Genomic DNA, 16,685 nt, shown 5'->3' with positions numbered 1-16,685 from the left:
CGACAATGTTCATCGCTATCCGCAAGTCCAGTCCAAAGGAGAGAGTTCCGAATGTAGTGGTACAGTCATAGATGAGGTATAGTGAAAAAGCAACTTAATGTGAAAAAGCAACTTAATGTGAGTTAGGTCCATTCAAAAGTCTGATGGCAGCAGGGAAGAAGCTGTTTTTGAGTCGGTTGGTACGTGACCTCAGACTTTTGTATCTTTTTCCCCATGGAAGAAGGTGAAACAGAGTATGTCCGGGGTGCACGGGGTCCTTGATTATGCTGGCTGCTTTTCCGAGGCAGCAGGAAGTATAGACAGTGTCAATGGATGGGAGGCAGGTTTGATTCTCGCATGTCTATTTTCCTTAAAATCTGATTTTGAAGTATTTTGTTCTGACTCATGCCGGCTTTATTTTTGAATGCAAAATCATACGCCTCTCCACAAAGCTGCAAGTTGCAGCAGGATTAGAGTTTGAGGCTGATTTTACATGCGCAGTGGGTAGCAGTGCCTAAAGGGAATGTAGAATGGGAAATTACTAGCATCGTGCCAGTGAGTTTTTTTAATTCTTCCATGCGGGTAGAATGTCAGGAACTATACTGCCATCATTTCTTGAGACATGCACCCTGTGAGTGTGAGAAAGCAAGAAATTAGCTTTGTTAATCATGATATGCATAGTATGTGATTATTGTATCTTTTATAAACCACTGGCAATAACATGGCAATTTGTGTGATGCTGTTGTACAAAGAAGGTGGTGCTGCTGCAGTCTGAGAAATAAGGCACACCATTGCGTTCTGTTTCTCTGCTGTAAGCAGCAATGCAGTTGGCAGCAAATGAATGGCAAATAAAACCATTTTCTGTGCCAGCTCTCCCGGCCCAAACAAGTCTCAATTTTGGTATTTCCCACAGTGTACACTGTAACATAGGGAAGGTAGTGGTGCCATGGTATTGTCACTGGACTAGTAATCCAGAGACCCAGGGCAATATCCGGGGATCTGGGTTCAAATCCCAACATGGCAGATGGTGAAATTTGAATTCAGTAAAAATCTGGAATTAAAATCGAAATGATGCCAATTGTCATAAAAATCTATCTGGTTCACTAATGCCCGTCTCGGGAAGGAAATCTGCCGTCTGGTTCACTAATGTTCATTTCGGGAAGGAAATCTGCCATCCTTACCCAATCTGGGCCTACATATGACTCCAGATCACAGCAATGTGGTTGACTCTGAAATGGTTATGGATGGGCAACAAATGCTGGCCCGGCCAGCGATGACCACACCCTGTCAAATTAATTTTTTTTTAAAAATTGCTATTGCTCTATATGTTATGGAATGAACTTCAATCACACACGAAAATATTAAGATAACTCTTTATAAATCAAAAGTGCAATTCTGGTCACTGGTTTAAAAATTATATTGCAGCTATTAAGGGGATGTAGAAGAGGGAAACCAGAATTACTGAGGGGATGGAGTATCAGGAGGCTTCATGTAAATTGGGCTATTCCTAGGGCAACATGGTGGGACAGCGGTTAGCACTGCTGCCTCACAGTGCCAGGGACCCAGGTTCGATTCCTGGCTTGGTTCACTGTCTGTGTGGAGTCTGCACGTTCTCCCCGTGTCTGCGTGGATTCCCTCCGGGTGCTCTGGTCACCTCTCACAGTCTGATAGACGTGTTGGTTAGGTGCATTAGCCATGCTAAATTGCCCCTTTGTGTACCTGAACAGGTGCTGGAGTGTGGCGACTAGGGGATCTTCACAGTAACTTCATTACAGTTTAAACGTAAGCCTACTTGTGGCACTAATAAACTTCTAGAGATGATTCAATTACTGCCTTTATGATGTGAAAGTGCTTAGTTTTATCCAGAAGATTAAAATGAGATGACATGATCTGTGCTCAAAATGGAATAAATTCAAAACCAATCTGCAGAAACATCGGCTTGGATATAACCTGCAGGTTATGCAGGTAGGAGGGGATTTTAGATAAGATGTTCAAAAATCACAAATTGAGAAGGAAGGACTATCAATAGTCTTTGGCATCAAGAAATTCTACCAGTACTTACATGGTAGACACTTCACCATTGTTTCTGACCAGGAACCGCTCTTCAAAGATAGGACTATCTCATCGATTGCCTTGGTAAGAATTCAGTGACGGGTGTTAATGCTGTCTGCCTATGAATATACTTTTAAGCACTGACCTGGAACACACCTAACGAATGCAGATGCTGTCTATGTTTGCAAGAAGTTATCACCTGTACTCCAGAAACCATCATGGCATTAAGTGTTTTGGTTCCGTTGCCAGACTTGCCGAAAACAATCAGGAAGTGGACCACTCGAGATCCCCTTCTGTCTGAAGTGAAAGGCAATAATTCCGGGCATCCAACTTGATCCACTACCAAAGTTTCTCACGTACACAGCTTCATTTCCCATCAGTGATGGTGCTATACAGTGTGAATCATGGCTTGCTTTCTGATTTACTTGACTGGCTTCTACTGTCCCTGGCTTTGGAAGCACGAGGTTCAGTCTTGTTCTGAGATGACGTTTCATTAGCAGTTCTGCTGGTGGAGCTCCCATTGTTGCATGTGGAGTGGTAAAATAACTAAGGAGGAATTGAGAGATTTTGATTTCCAAGATTCTTCCAGACAGTTTATTTAGGTCAGACTTGTAAATTTGGACATATCTCTTGGCTAGTCAACTGATATTGGGTGATATGGCACAGTTATAATGTGTTCAATACCGTTGAGGGTGATGGAACTCAGCACCTGTGAATACGGTTCCATTGCCTGACACCATTACTTCAGGTAATCCATGAGTTGAAAAGCAGTTATGCAATCTTTTAATGGTAGCATGTGATAAAAGTGACTTCACCTCAAAAATGTCCATCCATTTAGAGCAGTGGTTCCCAAAGAGTGCGGCGCGCCTCACTGGTGCGGCGAGAGAGGATGGCAAGTGTGGCGGGAAGATTCAAGGACAATCAAAGAAACATTTAAACATGGTTTAAACAAGCATTGTTTTATACTTTCTGGATGTCCCATGATCATATTATAAAGTAGTTGTGTTCTATGTTATGAATCAAACACTGCTAGGAGTTTTTAAAAATATATTTCTTATCAATAAGAAATTCGGTGTGGCGCGAGCAAATTTTTATTCCGAAAGTGCGGCCCAGTGAAAAAAGTTTGGGAACCACTGATTTAGAGTGTGCATCAATCACAAGAAAAAAACCTTGTGCCTCACATGGACCAACATAATCGATATGGATTCATATCCATGGCCAGCCAAGTCATTCCCAAAGGTGCAGTGGGGCTGTAGCAGGCAACCTTTGTTGCAGTTGGCACTGTTGACAGTGCTTGATTAGGCTCTCTATCAGCATCAATGTCAGGCCACCATGTCAGGCCACCATGTCAGGCCACTCCTGGCACGAACCTACCCATTTTTGGATGTGTAAATCCACCCTATTATTTCAGTGAATAAGTGGTAAATCAATGAACAGGTTCCCAGGAGAGATGGGGAAATAGTTAATTCAGACATAAATGAGTTATCTTTACGAATGTCTGCATTGGAGTAATTTAAGGCTTGATATATGGTAAGTATAACATGCTTGGGAGGAACAGATTACTTTGGACCAATGGGGCTAAAAATCTGATTACCCTTGGAAACACGTGCAGGATTGTGAAACTTAAATAACCTGGGCACATTCAAATAATGCAGGCAGCACTCCAATGTCATGCCACCTGCCAATTATAATGACAGTATTGTGCAAGCCTAAACATGATATTGAGTTGCTGAACCCTCAGAAAGATGGCAGCCAGTACATTCGGCACCAACACTTATTTTTGCTCCCACAGTTGTACCCACAGTACTGTAACTACAAGCGCCATGGAGCCACGTTTTAAGGCTGTGGTTTCCCCAGCTGTCCACCACTGGGGTTTCCCTCACTTCATGGCTGGATCCCCTGTAGATAAACTGGCAGAGGTTAATCGTTATGATTGGTCAACAACTTCATTAATGTTGCTTTTATTTTATTAATATTGTGTTATGCGACTACAGATACCAAGAAGACCGAAGCCAAATCCTACGGATTATGGTCTTTCTTTTTTAGTAATGTTTTTTAATTGCAACTATTTTCACTGGGAGGGGATTTTCCCTTTTATAACTTTTTAGATCAGGTGCCCTATAAAATCGGATCGTGGAGATGATGGGTGACATCCCGCTTTTCCCGCCTGAGTTGACACTTAGTCAAAAAAAAAGAGAAAATTCCACCACTGTGTTTGCAATGTGTCATCATTTAGTCACTGCTCTTTCACAAGAATTGAGTCTTCAGTGAGGGCTAATATCCTATATTGAAATGTGTGTGATTTTGGTTTGGAAAAAATGCATGTTGAGGTTTCCCATTCTCGGTTCTGTGCAGCTTTCCCAGTGAGGTTTCTAATTAATAGAAACATTAGCAGGAGGTGTGAACATGAAGGAGAATTGCAGCCAACAGTTGTTGGTGGGATATCTAGCAAATTCCATTGGCTCACAGTTCCATAGCCTTCTGGATTACTACTCAGTTTTCGTCACATACCAATTGAATGTTTGAAGAGGCACGGTAAGGGGTTAGTTACTTTGCCAACTGCTAATTAGCCGATGAGATATACACAGGGGATGTCTATCATCATGCTGAGCCTGTATTTGAGAAAGCAGTAGTTGGGTGTGCTATTGAAAATCCAATGCTTTTCTACAGTTCTAATCAATGTAGTCTTTCTACTCCAACTTGAATTCTGAGACATAAATTTGAACAGGTGAGTTATTTCTTAAACTATCTGTAAATAGGAACATAGGAGCAAGTGAAGGCCATTCAGCACCTTGAGTCTGTTCTGCCAGTCAATTAGATTCTGGCTGATCATCCATCTCAATGCTATTTTCCCATGCCACAATACCCATATCCCTTGATATCGTTAGTATCTAGGAATCTATCAATCTCTGTCTTGAACATAGTCATTGACTGAGGTTCCACAGCCCTCTTGGGATAGAGAATTCCAAAGAATCAATACCATCTAAGTGAAGAAATTCCTCCTCATATCAGTGCCACATGGCTTGTCACATGTTCTGAAACTATGTCCCCTGGTTCTAGATTCTCTAGCCACTGAAACATCCTTTCAATGAGATCCCCTCTCATTCTTCTAAATTTGAGAGAATACAGGGCTAGTTCCCTCAATCTCTCCTCATAGGAAATTCCAGCCATCCCAGGAAATAGTCTGGTGAACCTCCGCTGGGCTCCATTTCTATGGCAAGTATATTCTTCCTTGGGAAGGCATACAGTCCAAATAAATACAGGTGCAGTCTATCCAAGGTTTATACAATGAAGCAAGGGATGTTTGCTCCAAATTCAAGTCATCTTGCGATAGAAGCCAACATACCATATTTTCTATTTGCTTGCTGCACCTGCAGGTTAGCTTTCAGTGACTTACTGACGAGGGCACCCATGTTCCTTTGCGCATTAACATTTCCCAATTTCTCACCATTTAAAGAAATACTTTGCACCTGTGTTTCTCCTACCAAAATGGATAAACTCATCCTTATCCACATTATATTCCATCTGTCATGTTCCTGCCCACTCGCTTAGCCTGTCCAACTCCCCTTGAAGCCACTTTGCAGCATCTACACAACATACATTCGCACTTAGTTTTATGTCATCTGCAAACTTGGAAATATTACATTTGGTTAGAACATAGAACATAGAACAGTACAGCACAGAACAGGCCCTTCGGCCCACGATGTTGTGCCGAGCTTTATCTGAAACCAAGATCAAGCTATCCCACTCCCTATCATCTTGGTGTGCTCCATGTGCCTATCGAATAACCGCTTAAATGTTCCTAAAGTGTCTGACTCCACTATCACTGCAGGCAGTCCATTCCACACCCCAACCACTCTCTGCGTAAAGAACCTACCTCTGATATCCTTCCTATATCTCCCACCACGAACCCTATAGTTATGCCCCCTTGTAATAGCTCCATCCACCCGAGGAAATAGTCTTTGAACGTTCACTCTATCTATCCCCTTCATCATTTTATAAACCTCTATTAAGTCTCCCCTCAGCCTCCTCCGCTCCAGAGAGAACAGCCCTAGCTCCCTCAACCTTTCCTCATAAGACCTACTCTCCAAACCAGGCAGCATCCTGGTAAATCTCCTCTGCACTCTTTCCAGCGCTTCCACATCCTCCTTATAGTGAGGTGACCAGAACTGCCCACAATATTCCAAATGTGGTCTCACCAAGGTCCTGTACAGTTGCAGCATAACCCCACGGCTCTTAAACTCCAACCCCCTGTTAATAAAAGCTAACACACTATAGGCCTTCTTCACAGCTCTATCCACTTGAGTGGCAACCTTTAGAGATCTGTGGATATGGACCCCAAGATCTCTCTGTTCCTCCACAGTCTTCAGAACCCTACCTTTGACCCTGTAATCCACATTTAAGTTAGTCCTACCAAAATGAATCACCTCACATTTATCAGGGTTAAACTCCATTTGCCATTTTTCAGCCCAGCTTTGCATCCTATCTATGTCTCTTTGCAGCCTACAACAGCCCTCCACCTCATCCACTACTCCACCAATCTTGGTGTCATCAGCAAATTTACTGATCCACCCTTCAGCCCCCTCCTCTAAGTCATTAATAAAAATCACAAAGAGCAGAGGACCAAGCACTGATCCCTGCGGCACTCCGCTAGCAACCTGCCTCCAATCCGAAAATTTTCCATCCACCACCACCCTCTGTCTTCGATCAGACAGCCAGTTACCTATCCAATCGGCCAACTTTCCCTCTGTCCCACACCTCCTCACTTTCGTCATAAGCCGACCATGGGGGACCTTATCAAACGCCTTACTAAAATCCATGTATATGACATCAACTGCCCTACCTTCATCAACACACTTAGTTACCTCCTCAAAAAATTCTATCAAATTTGTGAGGCATGACTTGCCCTTCACGAATCCGTGCTGACTATCCCGGATTAATCCACATCTTTCTAAATGGTCGTAAATCCCATCCCTAAGGACCTTTTCCATCAATTTACCAACCACCGAAGTAAGACTAACCAGTCTATAATTACCAGGGTCATTTCTATTCCCTTTCTTAAACAGAGGAACAACATTCGCCACTCTCCAGTCCTCTGGCACCATCCCCGTGGACAGTGAGGACCCAAAGATCAAAGCCAAAGGCTCTGCAATCTCATCCCTTGCCTCCCAAAGAATCCTAGGATATATTTCATCAAGCCCAGCGGACTTATCGACCTTCAGTTTATTCAAAACTGCCAGGTCTTCCTCCCTCCGAACATCTATTTCCTCCAGCCTATTAGCCTGTAACACCTTCTCTTCCTCAAAAACATGGCCCCTCTCCTTGGTGAACACTGAAGAAAAGTATTCATTCATCACCTCGCCTATCTCTACTGACTCCATACACAAGTTCCCACTACTGTCCTTGACCGGCCCTAACCTCACCCTGGTCATTCTTTTATTCCTCACATAAGAGTAAAAAGCCTTGGGGTTTTCCTTGATCCGACCCGCCAAGGACTTCTCATGTCCCCTCCTAGCTCTCCTAAGCCCCTTTTTCAGTTCATTCCTTGCTAACTTGTAACCCTCAATCGAGCCATCTGAACCTTGTGTCCTCATCCCTACATAAGCTTCCCTCTTCCTTTTCACAAGACATTCCACCTCTTTCGTGAACCATGGTTCCCTCACTCGGCCATTTCCTCCCTGCCTGACAGGGACATACCTATCAAGGACACCCAGTATTTGTTCCTTGAAAAAGTTCCACTTTTCATTAATGCCTTTCCCTGACAGTCTCTGTTCCCAACTTATGCCTCCTAATTCTTGCCTAATCACATCATAATTACCTCTCCCCCAATTGTAAACCTTGCCCTGCCGTATGGCCCTATCCCTCTCCATTGCAATAACAAAAGACACCAAATTGTGGTCACTATCTCCAAAGTGCTCTCCCACAACCAAATCTAACACTTGGCCCGGTTCATTTCCCAGTACCAAATCCAATGTGGCCTCACCTCTTGTCGGCCTATGCACATATTGTGTCAGGAAACCTTTCTGCACACACTGCACAAAAACTGCCCCATCGGAACTATTTGACCTACAAAGGTTCCAATCAATATTTGGAAAGTTAAAGTCCCCCATGACAACTACCCTGTGACCCCCACACATATCCATAATCTGCTTAGCAATTTCTTCCTCCACATCTCTATTACTATTTGGGGGCCTATAGTAAACTCCTAACAACATGACCGCCCATTTCCTATTTCTAACTTCAGCCCATATTACCTCAGTGTGCATATCCCCCTCGAAGTGCCTTTCCACAGCCGTTAGACTATCCTTGATTAACAATGCCACTCCTCCACCTCTTTTACCAGCTTCCCTACACTTACTGAAACATCTATACCCCGGAACGTCCAACAACCATTCCTGTCCTTGTTCTACCCACGTCTCCGTAATGGCCACAACATCATAGTCCCAAGTACCGATCCACGCCCCAAGTTCATCTATCTTGTTCCGGATGCTCCTTGCATTGAAGTAGACACACTTCAACCCACCTTCCTTTCTACCGGTACCCACCCTTGACCCTGATACTTTCCCCAATACCTCACCACCCTCAACACTGACTTCTGGACTACAACTCCTTTTCCCACTCCCCTGACAAATTAGTTTAAACCCCCCTGAAGAGCCGTAACAAATTTCCCTCCCAGGATATTGGTGCCCCTCTGGTTCAGGTGCACCCCGTCCTGTTTGTACAGGTCCCACCTTCCCCAGAATGTGTTCCAATTATCCACGTATCTGAAACCCTCCCTCCTACACCATCCCTGCAACCACATGTTTAACTGCACTCTCTCCCTGTTCCTCAGCTCGCTATCACGTGGCACCGGCAGCGTACCAGAGATGACCACATGTTTTGTCTTGGCTCTCAGCTTCCAGCCCAGCTCCCGAAATTCCTGTTTTAAATCCCCGTCCCTTCTCTTACCTATGTCATTGGTACCAATGTGTACCACGACTTGTGACTGTTTCCCCTCCCCCTTAAGAATCCGGAAAACACGGTCCGAGACGTCACGGACCTTGGCATCCAGTAGGCAACATACCATCCATGAGTCTCTTTTGCTGCCACAGAACCTCCTATCTCTCCCGCTAACTAACGAGTCCCCAATAACTATTGCCCTCCCGCTCTCCCCCTTACCCTCCCGAGCCACAGAGACGGACACAGTGCTGGAGATCCTCTCACTGCGGCTCACCACTGGTATGTCGTCCCCCTCAACCGTATCCAAAGCGGAATACTTGTTGCTAAGGGGAATGACCACAGGACCTGCACGGACTGCTTCCTCCCAGCCCCTTTCACCATCACCCATCTGTTTTCATTCCTCAGAGTAACTGTATCCCTAAAGCTTCTGTCTATGGCCACCTCTGCGTCCCTAATGATCCTAAGTTCATCCAACTCTAGCTCCAGTTCCCTAACACGATTTTGGAGGAGCTGCAGATGGGTGCACTTCCCACAGATGTAATCAGCAGGGACACTGTCGTCTTCCCTCACCTCAAACATAGTGCAAGAGGAACATAGCACTGCCTGCACACCCATCCCCTCTAGATACCTTGCTAGTACCAGGTAGAAACAGCAAAAATGAATTAAACTCACCCCTGCTCGCCCTGTCCCCCGAAGTCCTGTGAGCCAAAGCCCTTATAGCTCACACTCTGCTTCCCACACACTCCTCTGCTCGCTCCCGACGCTGCCCGCTGTATACTGCAGCCGACATTTTATACTTCACGCGCTTAAAAAACCCTTCCCAGACTCCTTAGCAGCCCACTTCCGGTTTTCACTTTAAACTTAAGAAAAATACTACTACAAAAGTAAAGGCCAAAAAAAAACACACACTAACTGACTAATTAAATAAATAAATAAATAATTCAATCAATCTCTCACCAACACTCCTGCCTCCAATCACTCCCTCTCTGCTTGCTCCAGTGGAACAATGGTTCCTACATTCAAATCATTGATGTCAATTCTGAATGGCTGGGACCAAAGTATTGATCCTTGTGCTACCCAACCAGTCATAGACTGCCAAATTGAGAAGGACTTGTTTATTCCGTCTCTTTCTTTTCTGTCTCTTATTCTGTCAGTATATTACCCCTACCCTCCATGCTCTAATTTTACTGACCTCCTGAGTGTGACCTTATCCAAAGCCATCTGTGAATCCAAGTACACCATTTCCATTGGTTCACCCTTATCTATTCTGTTGGTAACGTCCTCAAAACAAAATCCAGCAGGTCTGTCAAACATGATCCTCCATTCATAAATCCATGTTGACTCTACCCAATCAGATCATTATTTTCTAAGTGTCCAACTATTACATCCTTTATAATAGATTCTAGTTAACCCCCCCTCCCCCCCACTACTGATGTAAGGCTAACAGGTCTGTAATCCCCTGTTTTCTCACTACCTCCTTTCTTAAATAGTGTGGCTACATTTGCTACCTTCCAATCTGCAGGCACCATTCCAGAATCTACATAATTTTGAAAAATGACCGCTAATGCATCCACTATATCAATAGCAATCTCTTTCAACACTCTGAATGTAAGTCATTGGACCATGGGGACTTATCAACTTCCAGTTCCATTAATTTCTTCTAAAATTATTGTTTTACTAATACTAATTTATTTCAGTTCCTCATTCCAGCTATTCCCTAGGTTCTCTATTATTTCTGGGAGGTTTTTGTTTTATGTGACAAATAAAACTTCATTATTTAGCATCTCTGCCATTTCTCCATTATAAATCCTCCTGTCTTTGCCAGCTATAGACCCGTGTTAGTTTTTGCTAATATTTTCCTTTTTTGCATGCCTATTTTACTGTCTGCTTTTTATGTTTCTTGCCAGTTCACATTCACATTTTATTTCCCCTTTCTTTATCAATTTCTTGGTCCTCCTTTGCTGAATTCCAAAATGCTCCTAATCCTCATGCTCATGACATTTTTTGACAGCTTAATATGCTTCTTCCTTTGATCTGATACAAGCTTCAATTTCCTTTGTTAGCCACAGTTAACTCACTTTCCTAGTTGGCGTTTTATGCCACAAAGTAGTGTATATTTGATGTAAATCAAGTATTAATTATGTAAATGCTAGCTGTTGCCTGCCTACTGTTATATCTTTTAATGTATTTCCCAATACCCCGTAGCCAACTTGCCCTTGAAACCTACATAGTTTCCCTTGATTACATTAAAGACCCAAGTTTTAAATTAAATTACCGGGTTTTCAAACATAATGGAACATTTTACCATTTTGTGATCACTCTTTCCTAAAGACTTTTTTCCAGCAAGATTATCGATTCAGCCTTTCTTATTGCATGATATGAAATCAAAAATAGCCTGTTCCCCAGTTGGTTCCTCAACATCATTTTCTAGATATGTTTATTGCCTCAGTTAATTTTTTTCAATGTAGTAGAGAATTATGAATGAATTAATTTATTTAAAGTGTTTTTAAACTTGTCCTACTATTACTATATGGTTCTTTGGTTCTATACAGTGTATAGTGGATCAATGGGCCTGGAATTACAGGGAGTATAGACTGGCATGCGGGGCATGAAGGGCCACAGGAGGTGGGCAAGGGCACATCTTGGACTAGGTGTCATGAGAGGCAATAGTGGGTGGGTGGAAGGGAAGAGCTTGGCATTGGGAACTTGAGAAGCCATAAGGAGAGGGTGGGGGATCTGAGATAGCATAGATGGTTCTTGTGGTGTGTGTGGAGGGTGAGGAATGAGTGCTGGAGGGACTTCACACTGAAGTGGACTTTATGAACAGCATGCCTTGACTCCCGACAACCATTGTGGCTACCTCCAAACTTTCTCCCAGGTTAGCTGGGCCAATTGCAGCCCACACCTGCACCTGCCCCCGAGCCTAGCAATGTCCCACTTTGCAGGTACTTTGTCCAGAGACCGGAGGGCTTAGCCGGCAATTTTCTGACTGAAAATCCAGAATGAAGAGCCAAATAGTGAATTTCTGAAATTTCAGTATCCTAGTCTTCTCTTGTGGTGGTGATCTGTTTGGTTCCGATTGGTTTAAACTGCCAGACAGATAGCATGAAACTGCCTGAAATTTGGAAATGGCACTTATCTCTTAGAGCAACTCTCTGTGAAACTGACAGCTCAATTTTTTTTAAGGCCAGTCTTGAGGTCAGGGTGTCAGTTGTATTGTTGGCTTGGTCTTCAGATGTGGTGTTTTTACTGTGATTCCCATCATCTGTCCTGCTGCTTTCCCGTCAATTAGGGCAGCACCTCATCTTCTGGAGTAATGGAACTCCTCGTTAATTGGTACTTTTAATTAACTGATACCGCCCATTCCCAGAGCATGCTGGACAACAAAAATTGTACTTAAATATTAACAGAACTTCAGATGGGGAGATTCCTGATTCACAAACTAGGGGGATTGTCAAAAGCCTTATGGTTCTAATATATTCCTGTTTAGAGAGTTACTGACATAATGCTGAGTTTAAAAAAAATTTACAACAGGATAAGAGATTCTCTGAGGCTAGAAAACTATGGGCAGTAAGAGGGATATTTGGAGCTGAGATGACAACTGTTCCTATTTTGCATCAGCGACTTGGACTCAGAAATTCTCAGATATTGCAACTTTTTTTTAAAGTTTACTTATTGGTGTTATATGTATTTAGTGTAGAAGGAGGCCATTCAGCCCATCAAGCACTGACCACAATCCTACCCAGGCTCTATTCCCGTAATCCCCTGGCACTAGGATCAATTTAGCATGGCAGGTTTACAAGTACCAAAGATGTGCGGGTTAGGTTAATTGGCCATGCTAACTTGACCCTAGTGTCAGAGTATTAACAGGGTAAATATGTGGGGTTATGGGATTCGGGCCTGGGAGGGACTGTGGTGAGTGCAGACTCGATGGGCCGAATGGCCTCCTTCTGCACTGTAGGGATTCTATGATTAACACTGCAATGAAGTTACTGTGAAAATCCCCCAGTCACCGCACTCCGACACCTGTTTGGGAACACCGAGGGAGTATTTAGCATGGCCAATGCACCTAACCAGCATGTCTGTGGGAGGAAACCCACGCAGACACAGGGAGAATGTGCAAACTCCACACAGACAGTAACCCAAGGTTGGAATTGAACTTGGGTCCCTGGCAGTGTGAGGCAGCGGTGCTGATCACTGTCAGAAGGCAGCTGAAATTACAGAAATATTCAGACAAACCATTCAGAACAAAGATGGACATAGGAAAGTGAGGAATCCCTTAAATGGTGTTAAAAATAGCTGAAGGTGAAACTGAAAGACAATCAGCAGGCAACGAGCAACGCGCCAAAGCAAAGATGAGCGGCATCCACCAAAGCCAATAACATGTTCAACCCTAACTCAGAGAATATAGCAAGGCAGAGAAGTTGTGGTGAAAGCTATTCAATCCTGTGGTCAGACTGCAGTACTATTTGAGTATTACGACCTGCACCAATCACTAAGATATGAAAGGGGCGATCTAAGTTGGGTAATTAAAATGGTGGAGAACTTTGGTGTAGATGCAGAGCAGCCATCTCAGGTGGTGAAGAAATCCAGAACTAGGGACCATACTCGTAAAGTGATAAAGGCTATTTAGGAATTAAATCAAGACAATCTCTTTTTTAAGGCTGTGGTGGAAATCCAGAACTCTGACCCTTAAATGCTGAGCTTTAATTGAAATAACTCAATATGCTTTGGTAAGGGCTTTGGAATGAAGCTGAGTATAGGGAGTTGGGGCACAGATCAGTCCATGGTCTACGGAAAGGGAAAAAAGCTCAAGGGGCTGAATTGCTTACTGCTACTTTGAGACAGATGCCAAAATCTTGCTGCCGTTTACACCAGCTGGATTATAATATCCTGCTGCCAGCAAGCGGCACGATGCCTCCCGCTGCCATGAAACACCGCAGCAGGGGAGGATAAGCCTGCCCAGACATTCAGGTATCGAAGGCAGCCAATCTGTGCAGAAATATGATAATAACCATATAATCTGTTTCAATTATGTTGGTTGAAGGATAAATGTTAACTAACATGCTGAAGAGGACTCCTCTCCCATTCTTCGAATAATGCCTTGGGATCCTTGATGTTTAACTGAGAGGAGTGAAGGAGATTTCAATTGAAGTCTTCTCTACAAGATGTCACTCTTGATGGTGCAATATATTGTCCGTACTGCGACAAATTCAAAATACTGTGGCTGCTGGGAATTTGAAATAAAACAAATACTGTTGGAAATACTCATCAGGTCAGGCAGCAGCTGTAGAGACACAAATAGTTAACATTTCAAGTTGATGACCTTTAACCAGAACTGAAAGATGATTTAGTTCTGTAGTTTATTCTCAAAAAAGTTAGACATACAACAGGTTTTCAGCAAGTGCAAATGGAAATGCGCTGAGGGAAGGACAGAACCTCTCGAAGCTGGGGCCTCAGGACTGTACTGGAATGTTAGTCGATATTTTGTGCTCAAGTGTCTTGAGTAGAAATTAGAATCATGGGATTGTTACAACGGTTGCTGCACAGGAAGAGGCCATATGACCAGTAGTGTCCATGTTACCTGTGTGCAAGAACAATTAATCTTGTCCCACTCCACCTTCTTTTTCCCATCGCACTACAAAGTTTTTATTTTTAGATAATTATCCAATTCTCTTTCAGAAGCCTTGATTGAATCTGTCTTCTGTCTTCAACATACTTTCAGGTAGTGCATTCCCGATTCTAACTGGTTAAATGTGTTACAATTCATCATTGTTTCTTCTGCCAATCATCTCAAATCAATGTCCTCTGATATTTGCCCCTTCCACCAACGGGAACAATTTCTGTCTATCTACTCTATCGATATCCCTCATGGTTTTAAACTTCTCCATCAGATCTCCTCATAATCTTCTCTTCTCCAAGGAGAACAGCCCAGCATCTCCAATTTATCCAAATGGCCAAAGTTTTCATCCCTGCTACTGTTCTCATGAATCTATTCTGCACACCCTCTCTAATCCCTATACATCCTTCCTGTAGTAGTGTGGTGATGAACACAACACTCCACTTGAGGCCAAAGAAGTTTTTCTTTTAATATAGGTTCACTATAACTTGTTTGCTTTTGTATTCTATATTTCTCTGTATAAAGCCCAAGATTCCAGATGCCTTCAATGATTTATTCACATGAAACCCGAGGTGTCTCTGTTTCTGCATTTCCTTTTGAATTGTATCTTTTTTAAATTATCTCCACGAATCAATTCACACTTCTGCTTCAAACTTCATCTGACGCTTATCCACAGCATTACAGCAGCCTATTTCCTCTTGAGGTTAGGTTTCCTCACTATCCTCCTGAACAGTTCATAATAATTCCAAGTTCTGCACTATCCACAAATTTTGAAATTGCGCTTTGATGGCCAACTCTAAATTGGGTGTGCAAGAAAATTATGGGTCATAACACCAATCCCTGGAGAACTCCTTGTAGTCCAGTCCAAAAAACAACAATTTCCCTTTACTCGTTGTTTCCTATCAATCAGCTAATTTTGTATTCATTCTATTTTGTTCAATGGGCTCTAATGTTGATGACAAACCTATTATGTGGCATACTATCAAATGCTTTTGGAAGTCCATATAAACCACATCAATTGTATTGCACTCATTTACCTGCTCTGTACCTCATCAACAAACTCAAGCTAGTTAAATATGATTTGCCCTATGATGCGCGATTAATTCACTCAGGAGGCTGGATCATACCCGGGAAATAAAGGCTTTTATTAGCAACAAGAATGGAGCATACTGCTTAACAATACAATCCCAGACTAAAGGGTCACTCGGAAGTGCAGTGACCTTTATACTCCTATAGGAAGGCGGAGCCAACTGGAGTGTACCACAGAACAATACCAACAGGTGGAACACCCCAACCCTAACCCCAACAGTAACAAGAGTAACATATGTACAAGTACCCATAGTGATAACCATCTATGGTTCAGTACCCATAGTGGTAACCATCTATGGTTCACCACACCCCATAAGAATCCATGCTGCCTTTCCTTAATAAATCAACATTTGTCCAAGTGACTGTAAAGTTTGTCCTGAATTATGTTTATAAAAGCTTCCCTTGCCACCAAATTTAAACTGATTAGTCTATAGTTGCTGGGTTTTTCATGCTTGCCTGTTTTAAACAATGGTGTAACATGTACAATTCTCCAGTCCTTTGTTACCCCTGTGCCTAAGGAGGATTGGAAAATTATGGCCAGTGCCTCGTGGTTTTCACCTTTACATTCTCTGCATTCCTTAGATGCTTCTCATCTGGTCAGGTGACTTATGAACTTTAACTTTAACAGCCATCTTATCCAATATGACTTCATTATCAATTTTGGACCAGTCCAATGGGCAGATTTTATGTAGGCTACCCAGATCTGCAGCACTGTGCCAGTCAGGCACTTAACTGGTCAGACATGGGCTTTTTCTGGAGATGGAAGTCCCACCTGCGGATAGCAGCCAGCCAATATAAGGCCGGCAACTTTTCGTTGCTCGTCAGCATTTCGTTGTTTGACAGCATCACTGCGGATGGAACGGCTTCTGCCAGCAATGCACCTATAGCCCGGATCACTGAGGGACTCAGGTCACATGATGATGGGAGGAGAACCACAGTGTGAGGTTGCAAGGGGAGGAGGTTTGGCAGTAAGTGCACGGTGGAGGGAGGGGGGGGGGTGCTGGTG

This window comes from Mustelus asterias, chromosome 20, assembly GCF_964213995.1.
Source record: "Mustelus asterias chromosome 20, sMusAst1.hap1.1, whole genome shotgun sequence".
In the NCBI taxonomy this organism is placed as follows: Eukaryota; Metazoa; Chordata; class Chondrichthyes; order Carcharhiniformes; family Triakidae; genus Mustelus; species Mustelus asterias.
The sequence above is the reverse complement of the archived record's forward strand: the minus strand, read 5'-3'. Positions refer to the sequence as shown.